This window comes from Ambystoma mexicanum, chromosome 5q (genome assembly GCF_040938575.1).
Source record: "Ambystoma mexicanum isolate Mex_15411 chromosome 5q, UKY_AmexF1_1, whole genome shotgun sequence".
Taxonomy (NCBI): Eukaryota; Metazoa; Chordata; class Amphibia; order Caudata; family Ambystomatidae; genus Ambystoma; species Ambystoma mexicanum.
Genome location: NC_090933.1, coordinates 527216248 through 527233726, shown reverse-complemented (window position 1 = coordinate 527233726; position 17479 = coordinate 527216248). Strand labels below are relative to the sequence as shown.

Sequence of the window (17479 nt, the reverse complement as noted above, 5' to 3'; positions counted from 1 at the left end):
TTCCGCTTTATGGGACACACGTTGGAAAGTGGACTCCGTTTCCAGACCTCAATCTTCCCTGTTTAGTATTCTGACGCTCTATTGGAAAATATGTCCATCTGGTAAAAATGACAAATGCACTCCAAAGCTGGGCCTTTGGCTCCAAGCAGCGTGCAAGTGGCCTTAAACAGCAGGCAAGCACCTTCTCAATTCAGCTCTCGGGTCTATGGGGTTGGTGTGCAGCCTCTTGATCACAAGCGCAGGTCCAGCGTGAAAGGGCGTGGCAGTGGAGTCACTCTGCTATTAAGACCTAGTTGGCCAATCTTCATTGCAATGGATGGCCATCTGCAGCTTTATTTGTAGCTCCATTACTTTTTGTTTTGGGCAAAAAGGTGACATTGTGATTTTTCCCCTGGCAGATGAAGAGAAGCGACTTTATGCACTACAGGTCCCTGGACAGCCAAGCAAGTGCGAGATAAAGACTAAGCTGTCCTTTAAGATCATTTGCTCAGAAGGGGAATTAGCTCAGATGGTAGAGCGCTCGCTTTGCATGCGAGAGGAAGCGGGATCGATGCCCGCATTCTCCAGCAAGAAACTTTTCTTTCATTTGACTTTTTTTATTCAAAACTCTTAAATCCTCGCAAATGAGGCATGCGCTGCTGGCTTCAGGGTGTTTACTATCATCCCAAAAGTCTTCCGTCCATTTTCTACTATGCCAAAACGTTACACATTTCTGCACCAAGGCTGGCAGCTGGCGTGAAACTATGCAACAGAGAGAAATAAAATGAGAAGCAAGCACCTTCTCTATTCAGCTCTCGGGTCTATGGGGCCGGCATTTAAAGTCTCCGACCAGCAGGGCACGTTCGGGACTACACAGCGCCCCCCAGCAAAATAATAGCCTGCACCCACCCTCTACTCCCGCATATAACTTTGGCAGAAGTTTGAACAAAATTCCAGGATCCACCCCTGATGGACTCGAACCCACGATCCTTGGTTTAAGTAGGCCACTGCCTTATCCATAAGGCCACTGGGGCCGCTCAGCCAACAGCTCGAGAGTTCTTTCTTTTCCTCTTCTCTCACTGGTGTCACCTGTACTGGCCCACTGATAACTACAGGAGCATTGGATCACGTCCAAAGCTGCACTGTCCCATAACACGCGTGCAACCTGCACCTGCTTGCACTCGGCTGGACACTTCCGCTTTATGGGACACACGTTGGAAAGTGGACTCCGTTTCCAGACCTCAATCTTCCCTGTTTAGTATTCTGACGCTCTATTGGAAAATATGTCCATCTGGTAAAAATGACAAATGCACTCCAAAGCTGGGCCTTTGGCTCCAAGCAGCGTGCAAGTGGCCTTAAACAGCAGGCAAGCACCTTCTCAATTCAGCTCTCGGGTCTATGGGGTTGGTGTGCAGCCTCTTGATCACAAGCGCAGGTCCAGCGTGAAAGGGCGTGGCAGTGGAGTCACTCTGCTATTAAGACCTAGTTGGCCAATCTTCATTGCAATGGATGGCCATCTGCAGCTTTATTTGTAGCTCCATTACTTTTTGTTTTGGGCAAAAAGGTGACATTGTGATTTTTCCCCTGGCAGATGAAGAGAAGCGACTTTATGCACTACAGGTCCCTGGACAGCCAAGCAAGTGCGAGATAAAGACTAAGCTGTCCTTTAAGATCATTTGTTCAGAAGGGGAATTAGCTCAGATGGTAGAGCGCTCGCTTTGCATGCGAGAGGTAGCGGGATCGATGCCCGCATTCTCCAGCAAGAAACTTTTCTTTCATTTGACTTTTTTTATTCAAAACTCTTAAATCTTCGCAAATGATTCATGCGCTGCTGGCTTCAGGGTGTTTACTATCATCCCAAAAGTCTTCCGTCCATTTTCTACTATGCCAAAACGTTACACATTTCTGCACCAAGGCTGGCAGCTGGCGTGAAACTATGCAACAGAGAGAAATAAAATGAGAAGCAAGCACCTTCTCTATTCAGCTCTCGGGTCTATGGGGCCGGCATTTAAAGTCTCCGACCAGCAGGGCACGTTCGGGACAACACAGCGCCCCCCAGCAAAATAATAGCCTGCACCCACCCTCTACTCCCGCATATAACTTTGGCAGAAGTTTGAACAAAATTCCAGGTTCCACCCCTGATGGGACTCGAACCCACGATCCTTGGTTTAAGTAGGCCACTGCCTTATCCAAAAGGCCACTGGGGCCGCTCAGCCAACAGCTCGAGAGTTCTTTCTTTTCCTCTTCTCTCACTGGTGTCACCTGTACTGGCCCACTGATAACTACAGGAGCATTGGATCACGTCCAAAGCTGCACTGTCCCATAACACGCGTGCAACCTGCACCTGCTTGCACTCGGCTGGACACTTCCGCATTATGGGACACACGTTGGAAAGTGGACTCCGTTTCCAGACCTCAATCTTCCCTGTTTAGTATTCTGACGCTCTATTGGAAAATATGTCCATCTGGTAAAAATGACAAATGCACTCCAAAGCTGGGCCTTTGGCTCCAAGCAGCGTGCAAGTGGCCTTAAACAGCAGGCAAGCACCTTCTCAATTCAGCTCTCGGGTCTATGGGGTTGGTGTGCAGCCTCTTGATCACAAGCGCAGGTCCAGCGTGAAAGGGCGTGGCAGTGGAGTCACTCTGCTATTAAGACCTAGTTGGCCAATCTTCATTGCAATGGATGGCCATCTGCAGCTTTATTTGTAGCTCCATTACTTTTTGTTTTGGGCAAAAAGGTGACATTGTGATTTTTCCCCTGGCAGATGAAGAGAAGCGACTTTATGCACTACAGGTCCCTGGACAGCCAAGCAAGTGCGAGATAAAGACTAAGCTGTCCTTTAAGATCATTTGCTCAGAAGGGGAATTAGCTCAGATGGTAGAGCGCTCGCTTTGCATGCGAGAGGTAGCGGGATCGATGCCCGCATTCTCCAGCAAGAAACTTTTCTTTCATTTGACTTTTTTTATTCAAAACTCTTAAATCCTCGCAAATGAGGCATGCGCTGCTGGCTTCAGGGTGTTTACTATCATCCCAAAAGTCTTCCGTCCATTTTCTACTATGCCAAAACGTTACACATTTCTGCACCAAGGCTGGCAGCTGGCGTGAAACTATGCAACAGAGAGAAATAAAATGAGAAGCAAGCACCTTCTCTATTCAGCTCTCGGGTCTATGGGGCCGGCATTTAAAGTCTCCGACCAGCAGGGCACGTTCGGGACTACACAGCGCCCCCCAGCAAAATAATAGCCTGCACCCACCCTCTACTCCCGCATATAACTTTGGCAGAAGTTTGAACAAAATTCCAGGATCCACCCCTGATGGGACTCGAACCCACGATCCTTGGTTTAAGTAGGCCACTGCCTTATCCATAAGGCCACTGGGGCCGCTCAGCCAACAGCTCGAGAGTTCTTTCTTTTCCTCTTCTCTCACTGGTGTCACCTGTACTGGCCCACTGATAACTACAGGAGCATTGGATCACGTCCAAAGCTGCACTGTCCCATAACACGCGTGCAACCTGCACCTGCTTGCACTCGGCTGGACACTTCCGCTTTATGGGACACACGTTGGAAAGTGGACTCCGTTTCCAGACCTCAATCTTCCCTATTTAGTATTCTGACGCTCTATTGGAAAATATGTCCATCTGGTAAAAATGACAAATGCACTCCAAAGCTGGGCCTTTGGCTCCAAGCAGCGTGCAAGTGGCCTTAAACAGCAGGCAAGCACCTTCTCAATTCAGCTCTCGGGTCTATGGGGTTGGTGTGCAGCCTCTTGATCACAAGCGCAGGTCCAGCGTGAAAGGGCGTGGCAGTGGAGTCACTCTGCTATTAAGACCTAGTTGGCCAATCTTCATTGCAATGGATGGCCATCTGCAGCTTTATTTGTAGCTCCATTACTTTTTGTTTTGGGCAAAAAGGTGACATTGTGATTTTTCCCCTGGCAGATGAAGAGAAGCGACTTTATGCACTACAGGTCCCTGGACAGCCAAGCAAGTGCGAGATAAAGACTAAGCTGTCCTTTAAGATCACTTGCGCAGAAGGGGAATTAGCTCAGATGGTAGAGCGCTTGCTTTGCATGCGAGAGGTAGCGGGATCGATGCCCGCATTCTCCAGCAAGAAACTTTTCTTTCATTTGACTTTTTTTATTCAAAACTCTTAAATCCTCGCAAATGAGGCATGCGCTGCTGGCTTCAGGGTGTTTACTATCATCCCAAAAGTCTTCCGTCCATTTTCTACTATGCCAAAACGTTACACATTTCTGCACCAAGGCTGGCAGCTGGCGTGAAACTATGCAACAGAGAGAAATAAAATGAGAAGCAAGCACCTTCTCTATTCAGCTCTCGGGTCTATGGGGCCGGCATTTAAAGTCTCCGACCAGCAGGGCACGTTCGGGACTACACAGCGCCCCCCAGCAAAATAATAGCCTGCACCCACCCTCTACTCCCGCATATAACTTTGGCAGAAGTTTGAACAAAATTCCAGGATCCACCCCTGATGGGACTCGAACCCACGATCCTTGGTTTAAGTAGGCCACTGCCTTATACATAAGGCCACTGGGGCCGCTCAGCCAACAGCTCGAGAGTTCTTTCTTTTCCTCTTCTCTCACTGGTGTCACCTGTACTGGCCCACTGATAACTACAGGAGCATTGGATCACGTCCAAAGCTGCACTGTCCCATAACACGCGTGCAACCTGCACCTGCTTGCACTCGGCTGGACACTTCCGCATTATGGGACACACGTTGGAAAGTGGACTCCGTTTCCAGACCTCAATCTTCCCTGTTTAGTATTCTGACGCTCTATTGGAAAATATGTCCATCTGGTAAAAATGACAAATGCACTCCAAAGCTGGGCCTTTGGCTCCAAGCAGCGTGCAAGTGGCCTTAAACAGCAGGCAAGCACCTTCTCAATTCAGCTCTCGGGTCTATGGGGTTGGTGTGCAGCCTCTTGATCACAAGCGCAGGTCCAGCGTGAAAGGGCGTGGCAGTGGAGTCACTCTGCTATTAAGACCTAGTTGGCCAATCTTCATTGCAATGGATGGCCATCTGCAGCTTTATTTGTAGCTCCATTACTTTTTGTTTTGGGCAAAAAGGTGACATTGTGATTTTTCCCCTGGCAGATGAAGAGAAGCGACTTTATGCACTACAGGTCCCTGGACAGCCAAGCAAGTGCGAGATAAAGACTAAGCTGTCCTTTAAGATCACTTGCTCGGAAGGGGAATTAGCTCAGATGGTAGAGCGCTCGCTTTGCATGCGAGAGGTAGCGGGATCGATGCCCGCATTCTCCAGCAAGAAACTTTTCTTTCATTTGACTTTTTTTATTCAAAACTCTTAAATCCTCGCAAATGAGGCATGCGCTGCTGGCTTCAGGGTGTTTACTATCATCCCAAAAGTCTTCCGTCCATTTTCTACTATGCCAAAACGTTACACATTTCGGCACCAAGGCTGGCAGCTGGCGTGAAACTATGCAACAGAGAGAAATAAAATGAGAAGCAAGCACCTTCTCTATTCAGCTCTCGGGTCTATGGGGCCGGCATTTAAAGTCTCCGACCAGCAGGGCACGTTCGGGACTACACAGCGCCCCCCAGCAAAATAATAGCCTGCACCCACCCTCTACTCCCGCATATAACTTTGGCAGAAGTTTGAACAAAATTCCAGGATCCACCCCTGATGGGACTCGAACCCACGATCCTTGGTTTAAGTAGGCCACTGCCTTATCCATAAGGCCACTGGGGCCGCTCAGCCAACAACTCGAGAGTTCTTTCTTTTCCTCTTCTCTCACTGGTGTCACCTGTACTGGCCCACTGATAACTACAGGAGCATTGGATCACGTCCAAAGCTGCACTGTCCCATAACACGCGTGCAACCTGCACCTGCTTGCACTCGGCTGGACACTTCCGCATTATGGGACACACGTTGGAAAGTGGACTCCGTTTCCAGACCTCAATCTTCCCTGTTTAGTATTCTGACGCTCTATTGGAAAATATGTCCATCTGGTAAAAATGACAAATGCACTCCAAAGCTGGGCCTTTGGCTCCAAGCAGCGTGCAAGTGGCCTTAAACAGCAGGCAAGCACCTTCTCAATTCAGCTCTCGGGTCTATGGGGTTGGTGTGCAGCCTCTTGATCACAAGCGCAGGTCCAGCGTGAAAGGGCGTGGCAGTGGAGTCACTCTGCTATTAAGACCTAGTTGGCCAATCTTCATTGCAATGGATGGCCATCTGCAGCTTTATTTGTAGCTCCATTACTTTTTGTTTTGGGCAAAAAGGTGACATTGTGATTTTTCCCCTGGCAGATGAAGAGAAGCGACTTTATGCACTACAGGTCCCTGGACAGCCAAGCAAGTGCGAGATAAAGACTAAGCTGTCCTTTAAGATCATTTGCTCAGAAGGGGAATTAGCTCAGATGGTAGAGCGCTCGCTTTGCATGCGAGAGGTAGCGGGATCGATGCCCGCATTCTCCAGCAAGAAACTTTTCTTTCATTTGACTTTTTTTATTCAAAACTCTTAAATCCTCGCAAATGAGGCATGCGCTGCTGGCTTCAGGGTGTTTACTATCATCCCAAAAGTCTTCCGTCCATTTTCTACTATGCCAAAACGTTACACATTTCTGCACCAAGGCTGGCAGCTGGCGTGAAACTATGCAACAGAGAGAAATAAAATGAGAAGCAAGCACCTTCTCTATTCAGCTCTCGGGTCTATGGGGCCGGCATTTAAAGTCTCCGACCAGCAGGGCACGTTCGGGACTACACAGCGCCCCCCAGCAAAATAATAGCCTGCACCCACCCTCTACTCCCGCATATAACTTTGGCAGAAGTTTGAACAAAATTCCAGGATCCACCCCTGATGGGACTCGAACCCACGATCCTTGGTTTAAGTAGGCCACTGCCTTATCCATAAGGCCACTGGGGCCGCTCAGCCAACAGCTGGAGAGTTCTTTCTTTTCCTCTTCTCTCACTGGTGTCACCTGTACTGGCCCACTGATAACTACAGGAGCATTGGATCACGTCCAAAGCTGCACTGTCCCATAACACGCGTGCAACCTGCACCTGCTTGCACTCGGCTGGACACTTCCGCATTATGGGACACACGTTGGAAAGTGGACTCCGTTTCCAGACCTCAATCTTCCCTGTTTAGTATTCTGACGCTCTATTGGAAAATATGTCCATCTGGTAAAAATGACAAATGCACTCCAAAGCTGGGCCTTTGGCTCCAAGCAGCGTGCAAGTGGCCTTAAACAGCAGGCAAGCACCTTCTCAATTCAGCTCTCGGGTCTATGGGGTTGGTGTGCAGCCTCTTGATCACAAGCGCAGGTCCAGCGTGAAAGGGCGTGGCAGTGGAGTCACTCTGCTATTAAGACCTAGTTGGCCAATCTTCATTGCAATGGATGGCCATCTGCAGCTTTATTTGTAGCTCCATTACTTTTTGTTTTGGGCAAAAAGGTGACATTGTGATTTTTCCCCTGGCAGATGAAGAGAAGCGACTTTATGCACTACAGGTCCCTGGACAGCCAAGCAAGTGCGAGATAAAGACTAAGCTGTCCTTTAAGATCATTCGCTCAGAAGGGGAATTAGCTCAGATGGTAGAGCGCTCGCTTTGCATGCGAGAGGTAGCGGGATCGATGCCCGCATTCTCCAGCAAGAAACGTTTCTTTCATTTGACTTTTTTTATTCAAAACTCTTAAATCCTCGCAAATGAGGCATGCGCTGCTGGCTTCAGGGTGTTTACTATCATCCCAAAAGTCTTCCGTCCATTTTCTACTATGCCAAAACGTTACACATTTCTGCACCAAGGCTGGCAGCTCGCGTGAAACTATGCAACAGAGAGAAATAAAATGAGAAGCAAGCACCTTCTCTATTCAGCTCTCGGGTCTATGGGGCCGGCATTTAAAGTCTCCGACCAGCAGGGCACGTTCGGGACTACACAGCGCCCCCCAGCAAAATAATAGCCTGCACCCACCCTCTACTCCCGCATATAACTTTGGCAGAAGTTTGAACAAAATTCCAGGATCCACCCCTGATGGGACTCGAACCCACGATCCTTGGTTTAAGTAGGCCACTGCCTTATCCATAAGGCCACTGGGGCCGCTCAGCCAACAGCTCGAGAGTTCTTTCTTTTCCTCTTCTCTCACTGGTGTCACCTGTACTGGCCCACTGATAACTACAGGAGCATTGGATCACGTCCAAAGCTGCACTGTCCCATAACACGCGTGCAACCTGCACCTGCTTGCACTCGGCTGGACACTTCCGCATTATGGGACACACGTTGGAAAGTGGACTCCGTTTCCAGACCTCAATCTTCCCTGTTTAGTATTCTGACGCTCTATTGGAAAATATGTCCATCTGGTAAAAATGACAAATGCACTCCAAAGCTGGGCCTTTGGCTCCAAGCAGCGTGCAAGTGGCCTTAAACAGCAGGCAAGCACCTTCTCAATTCAGCTCTCGGGTCTATGGGGTTGGTGTGCAGCCTCTTGATCACAAGCGCAGGTCCAGCGTGAAAGGGCGTGGCAGTGGAGTCACTCTGCTATTAAGACCTAGTTGGCCAATCTTCATTGCAATGGATGGCCATCTGCAGCTTTATTTGTAGCTCCATTACTTTTTGTTTTGGGCAAAAAGGTGACATTGTGATTTTTCCCCTGGCAGATGAAGAGAAGCGACTTTATGCACTACAGGTCCCTGGACAGCCAAGCAAGTGCGAGATAAAGACTAAGCTGTCCTTTAAGATCATTTGCTCAGAAGGGGAATTAGCTCAGATGGTAGAGCGCTCGCTTTGCATGCGAGAGGTAGCGGGATCGATGCCCGCATTCTCCAGCAAGAAACTTTTCTTTCATTTGACTTTTTTTATTCAAAACTCTTAAATCCTCGCAAATGAGGCATGCGCTGCTGGCTTCAGGGTGTTTACTATCATCCCAAAAGTCTTCCGTCCATTTTCTACTATGCCAAAACGTTACACATTTCTGCACCAAGGCTGGCAGCTGGCGTGAAACTATGCAACAGAGAGAAATAAAATGAGAAGCAAGCACCTTCTCTATTCAGCTCTCGGGTCTATGGGGCCGGCATTTAAAGTCTCCGACCAGCAGGCACGTTCGGGACTACACAGCGCCCCCCAGCAAAATAATAGCCTGCACCCACCCTCTACTCCCGCATATAACTTTGGCAGAAGTTTGAACAAAATTCCAGGATCCACCCCTGATGGGACTCGAACCCACGATCCTTGGTTTAAGTAGGCCACTGCCTTATCCATAAGGCCACTGGGGCGGCTCAGCCAACAGCTCGAGAGTTCTTTCTTTTCCTCTTCTCTCACTGGTGTCACCTGTACTGGCCCACTGATAACTACAGGAGCATTGGATCACGTCCAAAGCTGCACTGTCCCATAACACGCGTGCAACCTGCACCTGCTTGCACTCGGCTGGACACTTCCGCTTTATGGGACACACGTTGGAAAGTGGACTCCGTTTCCAGACCTCAATCTTCCCTGTTTAGTATTCTGACGCTCTATTGGAAAATATGTCCATCTGGTAAAAATGACAAATGCACTCCAAAGCTGGGCCTTTGGCTCCAAGCAGCGTGCAAGTGGCCTTAAACAGCAGGCAAGCACCTTCTCAATTCAGCTCTCGGGTCTATGGGGTTGGTGTGCAGCCTCTTGATCACAAGCGCAGGTCCAGCGTGAAAGGGCGTGGCAGTGGAGTCACTCTGCTATTAAAACCTAGTTGGCCAATCTTCATTGCAATGGATGGCCATCTGCAGCTTTATTTGTAGCTCCATTACTTTTTGTTTTGGGCAAAAAGGTGACATTGTGATTTTTCCCCTGGCAGATGAAGAGAAGCGACTTTATGCACTACAGGTCCCTGGACAGCCAAGCAAGTGCGAGATAAAGACTAAGCTGTCCTTTAAGATCACTTTCGCAGAAGGGGAATTAGCTCAGATGGTAGAGCGCTCGCTTTGCATGCGAGAGGTAGCGGGATCGATGCCTGCATTCTCCAGCAAGAAACTTTTCTTTCATTTGACTTTTTTTATTCAAAACTCTTAAATCCTCGCAAATGAGGCATGCGCTGCTGGCTTCAGGGTGTTTACTATCATCCCAAAAGTCTTCCGTCCATTTTCTACTATGCCAAAACGTTACACATTTCTGCACCAAGGCTGGCAGCTGGCGTGAAACTATGCAACAGAGAGAAATAAAATGAGAAGCAAGCACCTTCTCTATTCAGCTCTCGGGTCTATGGGGCCGGCATTTAAAGTCTCCGACCAGCAGGGCACGTTCGGGACTACACAGCGCCCCCCAGCAAAATAATAGCCTGCACCCACCCTCTACTCCCGCATATAACTTTGGCAGAAGTTTGAACAAAATTCCAGGATCCACCCCTGATGGGACTCGAACCCACGATCCTTGGTTTAAGTAGGCCACTGCCTTATCCATAAGGCCACTGGGGCCGCTCAGCCAACAGCTCGAGAGTTCTTTCTTTTCCTCTTCTCTCACTGGTGTCACCTGTACTGGCCCACTGATAACTACAGGAGCATTGGATCACGTCCAAAGCTGCACTGTCCCATAACACGCGTGCAACCTGCACCTGCTTGCACTCGGCTGGACACTTCCGCATTATGGGACACACGTTGGAAAGTGGACTCCGTTTCCAGACCTCAATCTTCCCTGTTTAGTATTCTGACGCTCTATTGGAAAATATGTCCATCTGGTAAAAATGACAAATGCACTCCAAAGCTGGGCCTTTGGCTCCAAGCAGCGTGCAAGTGGCCTTAAACAGCAGGCAAGCACCTTCTCAATTCAGCTCTCGGGTCTATGGGGTTGGTGTGCAGCCTCTTGATCACAAGCGCAGGTCCAGCGTGAAAGGGCGTGGCAGTGGAGTCACTCTGCTATTAAGACCTAGTTGGCCAATCTTCATTGCAATGGATGGCCATCTGCAGCTTTATTTGTAGCTCCATTACTTTTTGTTTTGGGCAAAAAGGTGACATTGTGATTTTTCCCCTGGCAGATGAAGAGAAGCGACTTTATGCACTACAGGTCCCTGGACAGCCAAGCAAGTGCGAGATAAAGACTAAGCTGTCCTTTAAGATCATTTGCTCAGAAGGGGAATTAGCTCAGATGGTAGAGCGCTCGCTTTGCATGCGAGAGGTAGCGGGATCGATGCCCGCATTCTCCAGCAAGAAACTTTTCTTTCATTTGACTTTTTTTATTCAAAACTCTTAAATCCTCGCAAATGAGGCATGCGCTGCTGGCTTCAGGGTGTTTACTATCATCCCAAAAGTCTTCCGTCCATTTTCTACTATGCCAAAACGTTACACATTTCTGCACCAAGGCTGGCAGCTGGCGTGAAACTATACAACAGAGAGAAATAAAATGAGAAGCAAGCACCTTCTCTATTCAGCTCTCGGGTCTATGGGGCCGGCATTTAAAGTCTCCGACCAGCAGGGCACGTTCGGGACTACACAGCGCCCCCCAGCAAAATAATAGCCTGCACCCACCCTCTACTCCCGCATATAACTTTGGCAGAAGTTTGAACAAAATTCCAGGATCCACCCCTGATGGGACTCGAACCCACGATCCTTGGTTTAAGTAGGCCACTGCCTTATCCATAAGGCCACTGGGGCCGCTCAGCCAACAGCTCGAGAGTTCTTTCTTTTCCTCTTCTCTCACTGGTGTCACCTGTACTGGCCCACTGATAACTACAGGAGCATTGGATCACGTCCAAAGCTGCACTGTCCCATAACACGCGTGCAACCTGCACCTGCTTGCACTCGGCTGGACACTTCCGCATTATGGGACACACGTTGGAAAGTGGACTCCGTTTCCAGACCTCAATCTTCCCTGTTTAGTATTCTGACGCTCTATTGGAAAATATGTCCATCTGGTAAAAATGACAAATGCACTCCAAAGCTGGGCCTTTGGCTCCAAGCAGCGTGCAAGTGGCCTTAAACAGCAGGCAAGCACCTTCTCAATTCAGCTCTCGGGTCTATGGGGTTGGTGTGCAGCCTCTTGATCACAAGCGCAGGTCCAGCGTGAAAGGGCGTGGCAGTGGAGTCACTCTGCTATTAAGACCTAGTTGGCCAATCTTCATTGCAATGGATGGCCATCTGCAGCTTTATTTGTAGCTCCATTACTTTTTGTTTTGGGCAAAAAGGTGACATTGTGATTTTTCCCCTGGCAGATGAAGAGAAGCGACTTTATGCACTACAGGTCCCTGGACAGCCAAGCAAGTGCGAGATAAAGACTAAGCTGTCCTTTAAGATCATTTGCTCAGAAGGGGAATTAGCTCAGATGGTAGAGCGCTCGCTTTGCATGCGAGAGGTAGCGGGATCGATGCCCGCATTCTCCAGCAAGAAACTTTTCTTTCATTTGACTTTTTTTATTCAAAACTCTTAAATCCTCGCAAATGAGGCATGCGCTGCTGGCTTCAGGGTGTTTACTATCATCCCAAAAGTCTTCCGTCCATTTTCTACTATGCCAAAACGTTACACATTTCTGCACCAAGGCTGGCAGCTGGCGTGAAACTATGCAACAGAGAGAAATAAAATGAGAAGCAAGCACCTTCTCTATTCAGCTCTCGGGTCTATGGGGCCGGCATTTAAAGTCTCCGACCAGCAGGGCACGTTCGGGACTACACAGCGCCCCCCAGCAAAATAATAGCCTGCACCCACCCTCTACTCCCGCATATAACTTTGGCAGAAGTTTGAACAAAATTCCAGGATCCACCCCTGATGGGACTCGAACCCACGATCCTTGGTTTAAGTAGGCCACTGCCTTATCCATAAGGCCACTAGGGCCGCTCAGCCAACAGCTCGAGAGTTCTTTCTTTTCCTCTTCTCTCACTGGTGTCACCTGTACTGGCCCACTGATAACTACAGGAGCATTGGATCACGTCCAAAGCTGCACTGTCCCATAACACGCGTGCAACCTGCACCTGCTTGCACTCGGCTGGACACTTCCGCTTTATGGGACACACGTTGGAAAGTGGACTCCGTTTCCAGACCTCAATCTTCCCTGTTTAGTATTCTGACGCTCTATTGGAAAATATGTCCATCTGGTAAAAATGACAAATGCACTCCAAAGCTGGGCCTTTGGCTCCAAGCAGCGTGCAAGTGGCCTTAAACAGCAGGCAAGCACCTTCTCAATTCAGCTCTCGGGTCTATGGGGTTGGTGTGCAGCCTCTTGATCACAAGCGCAGGTCCAGCGTGAAAGGGCGTGGCAGTGGAGTCACTCTGCTATTAAAACCTAGTTGGCCAATCTTCATTGCAATGGATGGCCATCTGCAGCTTTATTTGTAGCTCCATTACTTTTTGTTTTGGGCAAAAAGGTGACATTGTGATTTTTCCCCTGGCAGATGAAGAGAAGCGACTTTATGCACTACAGGTCCCTGGACAGCCAAGCAAGTGCGAGATAAAGACTAAGCTGTCCTTTAAGATCACTTGCGCAGAAGGGGAATTAGCTCAGATGGTAGAGCGCTTGCTTTGTATGCGAGAGGTAGCGGGATCGATGCCCGCATTCTCCAGCAAGAAACTTTTCTTTCATTTGACTTTTTTTATTCAAAACTCTTAAATCCTCGCAAATGAGGCATGCGCTGCTGGCTTCAGGGTGTTTACTATCATCCCAAAAGTCTTCCGTCCATTTTCTACTATGCCAAAACGTTACACATTTCTGCACCAAGGCTGGCAGCTGGCGTGAAACTATGCAACAGAGAGAAATAAAATGAGAAGCAAGCACCTTCTCTATTCAGCTCTCGGGTCTATGGGGCCGGCATTTAAAGTCTCCGACCAGCAGGGCACGTTCGGGACTACACAGCGCCCCCCAGCAAAATAATAGCCTGCACCCACCCTCTACTCCCGCATATAACTTTGGCAGAAGTTTGAACAAAATTCCAGGATCCACCCCTGATGGGACTCGAACCCACGATCCTTGGTTTAAGTAGGCCACTGCCTTATACATAAGGCCACTGGGGCCGCTCAGCCAACAGCTCGAGAGTTCTTTCTTTTCCTCTTCTCTCACTGGTGTCACCTGTACTGGCCCACTGATAACTACAGGAGCATTGGATCACGTCCAAAGCTGCACTGTCCCATAACACGCGTGCAACCTGCACCTGCTTGCACTCGGCTGGACACTTCCGCATTATGGGACACACGTTGGAAAGTGGACTCCGTTTCCAGACCTCAATCTTCCCTGTTTAGTATTCTGACGCTCTATTGGAAAATATGTCCATCTGGTAAAAATGACAAATGCACTCCAAAGCTGGGCCTTTGGCTCCAAGCAGCGTGCAAGTGGCCTTAAACAGCAGGCAAGCACCTTCTCAATTCAGCTCTCGGGTCTATGGGGTTGGTGTGCAGCCTCTTGATCACAAGCGCAGGTCCAGCGTGAAAGGGCGTGGCAGTGGAGTCACTCTGCTATTAAGACCTAGTTGGCCAATCTTCATTGCAATGGATGGCCATCTGCAGCTTTATTTGTAGCTCCATTACTTTTTGTTTTGGGCAAAAAGGTGACATTGTGATTTTTCCCCTGGCAGATGAAGAGAAGCGACTTTATGCACTACAGGTCCCTGGACAGCCAAGCAAGTGCGAGATAAAGACTAAGCTGTCCTTTAAGATCACTTGCTCGGAAGGGGAATTAGCTCAGATGGTAGAGCGCTCGCTTTGCATGCGAGAGGTAGCGGGATCGATGCCCGCATTCTCCAGCAAGAAACTTTTCTTTCATTTGACTTTTTTTATTCAAAACTCTTAAATCCTCGCAAATGAGGCATGCGCTGCTGGCTTCAGGGTGTTTACTATCATCCCAAAAGTCTTCCGTCCATTTTCTACTATGCCAAAACGTTACACATTTCTGCACCAAGGCTGGCAGCTGGCGTGAAACTATGCAACAGAGAGAAATAAAATGAGAAGCAAGCACCTTCTCTATTCAGCTCTCGGGTCTATGGGGCCGGCATTTAAAGTCTCCGACCAGCAGGGCACGTTCGGGACTACACAGCGCCCCCCAGCAAAATAATAGCCTGCACCCACCCTCTACTCCCGCATATAACTTTGGCAGAAGTTTGAACAAAATTCCAGGATCCACCCCTGATGGGACTCGAACCCACGATCCTTGGTTTAAGTAGGCCACTGCCTTATCCATAAGGCCACTGGGGCCGCTCAGCCAACAACTCGAGAGTTCTTTCTTTTCCTCTTCTCTCACTGGTGTCACCTGTACTGGCCCACTGATAACTACAGGAGCATTGGATCACGTCCAAAGCTGCACTGTCCCATAACACGCGTGCAACCTGCACCTGCTTGCACTCGGCTGGACACTTCCGCATTATGGGACACACGTTGGAAAGTGGACTCCGTTTCCAGACCTCAATCTTCCCTGTTTAGTATTCTGACGCTCTATTGGAAAATATGTCCATCTGGTAAAAATGACAAATGCACTCCAAAGCTGGGCCTTTGGCTCCAAGCAGCGTGCAAGTGGCCTTAAACAGCAGGCAAGCACCTTCTCAATTCAGCTCTCGGGTCTATGGGGTTGGTGTGCAGCCTCTTGATCACAAGCGCAGGTCCAGCGTGAAAGGGCGTGGCAGTGGAGTCACTCTGCTATTAAGACCTAGTTGGCCAATCTTCATTGCAATGGATGGCCATCTGCAGCTTTATTTGTAGCTCCATTACTTTTTGTTTTGGGCAAAAAGGTGACATTGTGATTTTTCCCCTGGCAGATGAAGAGAAGCGACTTTATGCACTACAGGTCCCTGGACAGCCAAGCAAGTGCGAGATAAAGACTAAGCTGTCCTTTAAGATCATTTGCTCAGAAGGGGAATTAGCTCAGATGGTAGAGCGCTCGCTTTGCATGCGAGAGGTAGCGGGATCGATGCCCGCATTCTCCAGCAAGAAACTTTTCTTTCATTTGACTTTTTTTATTCAAAACTCTTAAATCCTCGCAAATGAGGCATGCGCTGCTGGCTTCAGGGTGTTTACTATCATCCCAAAAGTCTTCCGTCCATTTTCTACTATGCCAAAACGTTACACATTTCTGCACCAAGGCTGGCAGCTGGCGTGAAACTATGCAACAGAGAGAAATAAAATGAGAAGCAAGCACCTTCTCTATTCAGCTCTCGGGTCTATGGGGCCGGCATTTAAAGTCTCCGACCAGCAGGGCACGTTCGGGACTACACAGCGCCCCCCAGCAAAATAATAGCCTGCACCCACCCTCTACTCCCGCATATAACTTTGGCAGAAGTTTGAACAAAATTCCAGGATCCACCCCTGATGGGACTCGAACCCACGATCCTTGGTTTAAGTAGGCCACTGCCTTATCCATAAGGCCACTGGGGCCGCTCAGCCAACAGCTGGAGAGTTCTTTCTTTTCCTCTTCTCTCACTGGTGTCACCTGTACTGGCCCACTGATAACTACAGGAGCATTGGATCACGTCCAAAGCTGCACTGTCCCATAACACGCGTGCAACCTGCACCTGCTTGCACTCGGCTGGACACTTCCGCATTATGGGACACACGTTGGAAAGTGGACTCCGTTTCCAGACCTCAATCTTCCCTGTTTAGTATTCTGACGCTCTATTGGAAAATATGTCCATCTGGTAAAAATGACAAATGCACTCCAAAGCTGGGCCTTTGGCTCCAAGCAGCGTGCAAGTGGCCTTAAACAGCAGGCAAGCACCTTCTCAATTCAGCTCTCGGGTCTATGGGGTTGGTGTGCAGCCTCTTGATCACAAGCGCAGGTCCAGCGTGAAAGGGCGTGGCAGTGGAGTCACTCTGCTATTAAGACCTAGTTGGCCAATCTTCATTGCAATGGATGGCCATCTGCAGCTTTATTTGTAGCTCCATTACTTTTTGTTTTGGGCAAAAAGGTGACATTGTGATTTTTCCCCTGGCAGATGAAGAGAAGCGACTTTATGCACTACAGGTCCCTGGACAGCCAAGCAAGTGCGAGATAAAGACTAAGCTGTCCTTTAAGATCATTCGCTCAGAAGGGGAATTAGCTCAGATGGTAGAGCGCTCGCTTTGCATGCGAGAGGTAGCGGGATCGATGCCCGCATTCTCCAGCAAGAAACGTTTCTTTCATTTGACTTTTTTTATTCAAAACTCTTAAATCCTCGCAAATGAGGCATGCGCTGCTGGCTTCAGGGTGTTTACTATCATCCCAAAAGTCTTCCGTCCATTTTCTACTATGCCAAAACGTTACACATTTCTGCACCAAGGCTGGCAGCTGGCGTGAAACTATGCAACAGAGAGAAATAAAATGAGAAGCAAGCACCTTCTCTATTCAGCTCTCGGGTCTATGGGGCCGGCATTTAAAGTCTCCGACCAGCAGGGCACGTTCGGGACTACACAGCGCCCCCCAGCAAAATAATAGCCTGCACCCACCCTCTACTCCCGCATATAACTTTGGCAGAAGTTTGAACAAAATTCCAGGATCCACCCCTGATGGGACTCGAACCCACGATCCTTGGTTTAAGTAGGCCACTGCCTTATCCATAAGGCCACTGGGGCCGCTCAGCCAACAGCTGGAGAGTTCTTTCTTTTCCTCTTCTCTCA

The 17479-nt window shown here is 49.0% G+C and overlaps 15 non-coding genes across 15 annotated transcripts; all 15 read left to right on the top strand.

Moving 5' to 3' along the window:
• Nucleotides 1–493: 493 nt before the first annotated feature.
• On the top strand, nucleotides 494–566 carry TRNAA-UGC (transfer RNA alanine (anticodon UGC)). Its single transcript has one exon. It is a non-coding gene; the product is annotated as a tRNA-Ala (tRNA).
• A 1099-nt stretch (nucleotides 567–1665) lies between these two features.
• On the top strand, nucleotides 1666–1738 carry TRNAA-UGC (transfer RNA alanine (anticodon UGC)). Its single transcript has one exon. It is a non-coding gene; the product is annotated as a tRNA-Ala (tRNA).
• Nucleotides 1739–2838: 1100 nt separating this feature from the next.
• On the top strand, nucleotides 2839–2911 carry TRNAA-UGC (transfer RNA alanine (anticodon UGC)). Its single transcript has one exon. It is a non-coding gene; the product is annotated as a tRNA-Ala (tRNA).
• A 1100-nt stretch (nucleotides 2912–4011) lies between these two features.
• Nucleotides 4012–4084, top strand: TRNAA-UGC (transfer RNA alanine (anticodon UGC)). The gene has a single exon. It is a non-coding gene; the product is annotated as a tRNA-Ala (tRNA).
• Nucleotides 4085–5184: 1100 nt separating this feature from the next.
• On the top strand, nucleotides 5185–5257 carry TRNAA-UGC (transfer RNA alanine (anticodon UGC)). The gene has a single exon. It is a non-coding gene; the product is annotated as a tRNA-Ala (tRNA).
• Nucleotides 5258–6357: 1100 nt separating this feature from the next.
• TRNAA-UGC (transfer RNA alanine (anticodon UGC)) lies at nucleotides 6358–6430 on the top strand. Its single transcript has one exon. It is a non-coding gene; the product is annotated as a tRNA-Ala (tRNA).
• A 1100-nt stretch (nucleotides 6431–7530) lies between these two features.
• TRNAA-UGC (transfer RNA alanine (anticodon UGC)) lies at nucleotides 7531–7603 on the top strand. The gene has a single exon. It is a non-coding gene; the product is annotated as a tRNA-Ala (tRNA).
• Nucleotides 7604–8703: 1100 nt separating this feature from the next.
• On the top strand, nucleotides 8704–8776 carry TRNAA-UGC (transfer RNA alanine (anticodon UGC)). Its single transcript has one exon. It is a non-coding gene; the product is annotated as a tRNA-Ala (tRNA).
• A 1099-nt stretch (nucleotides 8777–9875) lies between these two features.
• Nucleotides 9876–9948, top strand: TRNAA-UGC (transfer RNA alanine (anticodon UGC)). The gene has a single exon. It is a non-coding gene; the product is annotated as a tRNA-Ala (tRNA).
• A 1100-nt stretch (nucleotides 9949–11048) lies between these two features.
• On the top strand, nucleotides 11049–11121 carry TRNAA-UGC (transfer RNA alanine (anticodon UGC)). The gene has a single exon. It is a non-coding gene; the product is annotated as a tRNA-Ala (tRNA).
• A 1100-nt stretch (nucleotides 11122–12221) lies between these two features.
• Nucleotides 12222–12294, top strand: TRNAA-UGC (transfer RNA alanine (anticodon UGC)). Its single transcript has one exon. It is a non-coding gene; the product is annotated as a tRNA-Ala (tRNA).
• A 1100-nt stretch (nucleotides 12295–13394) lies between these two features.
• On the top strand, nucleotides 13395–13467 carry TRNAT-UGU (transfer RNA threonine (anticodon UGU)). Its single transcript has one exon. It is a non-coding gene; the product is annotated as a tRNA-Thr (tRNA).
• A 1100-nt stretch (nucleotides 13468–14567) lies between these two features.
• TRNAA-UGC (transfer RNA alanine (anticodon UGC)) lies at nucleotides 14568–14640 on the top strand. The gene has a single exon. It is a non-coding gene; the product is annotated as a tRNA-Ala (tRNA).
• Nucleotides 14641–15740: 1100 nt separating this feature from the next.
• Nucleotides 15741–15813, top strand: TRNAA-UGC (transfer RNA alanine (anticodon UGC)). The gene has a single exon. It is a non-coding gene; the product is annotated as a tRNA-Ala (tRNA).
• A 1100-nt stretch (nucleotides 15814–16913) lies between these two features.
• TRNAA-UGC (transfer RNA alanine (anticodon UGC)) lies at nucleotides 16914–16986 on the top strand. The gene has a single exon. It is a non-coding gene; the product is annotated as a tRNA-Ala (tRNA).
• The last annotated feature ends 493 nt before the right edge of the window (nucleotides 16987–17479 follow it).